Genomic DNA, 4,921 nt, shown 5'->3' with positions numbered 1-4,921 from the left:
TGTATAGAGGTAGCCATGATGTTTGATGTAAAGGTAGGTATACTAGCAATAGGAGTGGTCAAAGGAATAGAATGATTGACTTGTGTAGGAGGTTGTGTATAACCTAAAGATTCAGCACAACTCTTCATAGGCATCATATTCGAATCCACAATATGTGCGATACCACGTAAAACATCAATTCCATTCTTATCACTTTGAAGCATGCATTTTAGACCCTCAATTAAAGGAAGAGCTTGACTATCGGGATACTCATGAGACATCCATTGGTGAAAATCGTCAAATTGGTTATCCAATTTGGAAAGTTGTTCAACGGAAACTTCATGGGGAGCTTCTTCATCATTAGGAGGATTAGAGGAATTACCCATATCCTCATTAAAAAGGCTACTCAAATTAGGTTCCATCTCCTCGGTAGTTAAACCTCGGAAGGACTTAATTCTACGGCTTCGTCTAACGGGAATAGTGTAAGTAGGGCTTACTGTTGTAAAACTCATGCACTAGAGAGAGAGAAAAGATTTTGATCTTAGAGGTAGCAATTTTCAGTAAAACCAGCCAATCTTCCAGATTTAAGCTGTTAAATACAATCACAACAGTCTCCCGAAATTTTGGAAAAAATGTCCGGGACCGTGGCGCTCGGAGTGCAACACGGTCCTTGCAACTTTTTTCGAAATTTGCAGGGATGAAAGGTATGATGATTTTAGAGCTAATCTGAAAAAATTGAGGGATTTTACGATCTGTAGATAGGCCAAATTAAAGTTGCAAATTCAAAATTGAACCCTATCAAGATTGTCGAAAAATGCAAAATTTGAATTTTTGAAAAAGAGAGGGAAACTGAAATTTTGAATTTTATGATTTTAGAGGGAATGTCAAAAGCAATGCAAATTTTGAAAATTAAAAATTGACTCAATTTCACGCAAAATTCAATTTTGAAAGCGGAAATCAAAGTTGTTGTAATTAAGCACTTAATTTCAAAAGTCATAAATTGCAAGAATTTGAATAAAGCACTGAAATTTCGAATGAATGTAGACACACTTTTCAGATTTATGATAATAAAAACGCAATTTTGACACAAAATTTTAATTTCGACAATTTTTGAATGATTAGGAGCCTTAGACCAAGCAATCGCAAGACCAACTTTGACTGTAACTTTGAAGGTGTTATAATTAATAAAATCAGCCAAAATTCTGGATTTTAGTAGAAAAACACAGTAAGATGTCGTTCCCGAAATTTCGGAAAAGATGTCGGGGACGATGGCGCTCGGAGTGCAACACGGTCCTCGCAACTTTTTTCCAAATTTTCAGGGATGAAGGATGTTGTGATTTTATTGCGGAATCCAAAGTTACAGCTGATTTGGCGATGTTTTGATCAGTGAAATTGTCGGACAAAGGTTGAATCAAGAGGGTTTCAAAAATTAGGGTTTTGACTTTTAACCACTTAATTTTCAAAATTAAAGTACAGACATGAATTGATAATTTCTAATAGAAAAGCAGATCTGAAGCAAGCATTAACAATTAAACATTTCGCAAGTTCAATGTTCAAAAAGAAAATTTAGGGTTTTTATGCAATCACCTCTAAAATTTTGCAAAAGATCAAACATGGAAATGTAATCAACTTTTCAGATCTAAGCATGAAAAAAATCAGAAAGGATGTTCACGTCGGGTTCACCAAAATGTAAAGCGGAAAATCGCGGTCGAACCCTAGTTGTTCTCCCCTCTTCTGACTCCGAGGAGAGAGAAGGGAGGTTCGCTAGGATTCGATGGGTTTTCACTTAAGGGGAAGACTTTACATTCAAAAGAGGGGTTGAAACTCATAAGATTCAATCCCACACAATGTAAGATTGGATGCTAAATGAATTTCAAGGGTTAGGAAAGCAAGGCTACCCTCTTTTGTAAAGAATGTGCATAGAAGGATTAAGCTAAGCATGCATAGAAAGTCATAAAGATTCACTTATAAACTGAGTTTAGGTTATAGGATGAAACTACGGACCTGGAATTAGCAGTAAAATGTCGATACGGCGCTGTCCTACAAATTTGAGCAAAAGTTGTCGGGACGATGGCGCCCGGCGCCACGGTCCTCCGAAAAATCCGTCAAACGAAGGGGGATCGGTTCGTCTCTGCACAAGGATTCCAGATCTTCAATCTCAGCCACGTACCTGCAACCTACACACAGAAAAGCGAAGACGATTGGGGGGTTAGGGATTAGGGGTTTGCCTTTAGGTCAAACCCCGGTTTTGGAATTAACCAAGAAATGAGCAAGTGCTGTAAATGTAAATGACTGTAATGTAAAACAAGTACTAATACCTTGTTCTAAGGATGTTGGTATCCTTATGTGCGAAGGTTTAGATGTTGTATGTTGTAGTATGTAGCATGTAATAAGTGATCTCCTCTTCAATGGTTGAATCCTTGTCTTGAATGCACCACTTAGCCTTGAATGGAGACTTAGAAGGAATGCTTGAATGCTTGAATGCTTGAATGCTTGAATGTTTGAATCTTTCTTTTTTGCCTTTTTTTCCATCTCCCCCAATGAGAGAGGAAAATGTAGTTTATATACTTGTCAATTAGGGCTGATAGACTGATTTTCCCGACCTTAGGCCGACCAGGGAAGTATATTTCCAAATTGCAATCAAAAAGACCCGATATCACTTAGGAGACCGGGCCCAAAATAGGACCCAGGGACCAGGGCGCTGGGCGCCCTGGTCCTGAGGGACTAGGGCGCTGGGTGCTCTGGTCCCACCTCCGGGACAGCGGGGTGCAAGGAGATTCAGGCCAATGGTGCTTGAAAAATGCAGTTTTTGGTGTCGTGAGCAAATTTTGGGGTCTCCATTCAGGTTGCGTGTTGCGTCGCCATCGTGAAGACCGAAATGCAGTCAAAATTGCAAGTGTCACAATTTTAGGACGCTACAGTAGGTTGCAGGTACGCGGCTAAAATTGAAGATCTGGAATCCTTGTGCAGAGACGAACAGATCCCCCTTCGTTTCGCGGATTTTTCGGAGGACCGTGTGCACGCCGGGCGCCATCGTCCCGTCAAATTTTGCTCAAATTTGCAGGACAGCGCCGTCTCGACATTTTACTGCTAATTCCAGGTCCGCAGCTTCATATCATATCCCTATCTCTGTTTATAAGCGAATATTTCCCACTTTACATGCATTCTTAGTTCAATCTTTCTATCTACATTCTTTACAAAAGAGGGTATCCTTGCTATCACAACCCTTGAAACTCATATAGAATCCAATCTTGCATTGCGTGGGATTGGATCTTGTGGGTTTCAACCCCTCTTTTGAATGTAAAGTCTCTCCTAAGTGAAAACCATCAACCCTAGTGACTCTCCCTTCTCTCTCCTTGGAGTTGGGGAGGGGAGGACGACTAGGGTTCAATTTTTCCGCTTTACATTTTGGTGAACCCAACATGAACATCCTTTCTGGTTATTCATAGTTAGATCTGAAAATTGGATTCCTTGATTACATTTCCATGTTTGATCTTTTGCAAAATTTTAGAGGTTAATTGCATAAAAACCCTAAATTTTCTTTTTAAGTAATTAAACTTGTGAAATGTTTAATTGTTAATGCTTGTTTCAGATCTGCCCTTCTATTACAAATTATCAATTCATATTTGTGCTTTAATTTTGAAAATTAAGTGGTTAAGTGTCAAAACCCTAATTTTTGAAACCCTCTTGATTCAACCTTTGTCCGACAATTTCACTGATCAAAACATCTCCAAATCAGCTGTAACTTTGGATTCCGCAATAAAATCATAATATCTTTCATCCCTGAAAATTTGGAAAAAAGTTGCGAGGACTGTGTGCACTCCGAGTGCCATCGTCCCCGACATTTTTTCCGAAATTTCGGGAGCTAGATCTTACTGTATTTTTCTGCTAAAATCCAGAATTTTGGCTGATTTTATCAATTCTAACACCTTCAAAATTACAGTCAAAGTTGGTCTAGCGATTGCTTGGATTGAGGCTTCTAATCATTCAAAAATTGTTGAAACTGAAATTTGTGTCAAAATTGTGTTTCTTACAGTCCTAAATCTGAAAAGTGTGTTATCATTCATTCGAAATTTCAGTGATTTATTCAAATTTTTGCAATTTGCGACTTTTGAAATTAAGTGCTTAATTACAACAACTTTGATTTCCACTTTCAAAATTGAATTTTGCGTGAAATTGAGTCAATTGTTAATTTTCAAAACTTGCATTGCTTTTGGTATTCCCTCTAAAATCATAAAATTCAAAATTTCAGTTTCCCTCTCTTTTTCAAAATTCAAATTTTGCATTTTTTGACAATCTTGGTAGGGCTCAATTTTGAGATTGCAACTTTAATTTGGCCTATCTACAGATCGTAAAATCACTCAATTTTTTCAGGTTAGCTATAAAATCATCATAACTTTCATCCCTGCAAATTTCAAAAAAAGTGGCGAGGACCGTGTGCACCCCGAGCGCCACGGTCCCGGACATTTTTTCTGAAATTTCGGGAGATTGTCCTGATTGTATTTAACAGCTTAAATCTAGAAGATTGGCTGGTTTTACTGAAATTTGCTACCTCTAAAATTCAAAATCTTCTCTCTTTCTTTAGTGCATGAGTTTTACAACAATAAGCCCTACCTACACTATTCCCGTTAGACGAAGCCTTAGAATTAAGTCTTTCCAAGGTTTAATTACTGAGGAGATGGAACCTAATTTGAATGGTCTTTTTAACGAGGACATGGGTAATTCCTCTAATCCTCTTAATGATGAAGAAGCTCTCCATGAGGTTTCTGTAGAACAACTTTCAAAATTGGATAACCAATTTGACGATTTTCGACAGTGGATGTCTCAAGAATACCCTGATAGTCAAGCTCTTCCTTTAATTGAGGGTCTAAAACGTATCTTCAAAGTGATAAGAATGGAATTGATATTTTGCATGGTATTGCACACATTGTGGATTCGAATG

This window comes from Cryptomeria japonica, chromosome 10, assembly GCF_030272615.1.
Source record: "Cryptomeria japonica chromosome 10, Sugi_1.0, whole genome shotgun sequence".
NCBI classification, from domain to species: domain Eukaryota; kingdom Viridiplantae; phylum Streptophyta; class Pinopsida; order Cupressales; family Cupressaceae; genus Cryptomeria; species Cryptomeria japonica.
The sequence above is the reverse complement of the archived record's forward strand: the minus strand, read 5'-3'. Positions refer to the sequence as shown.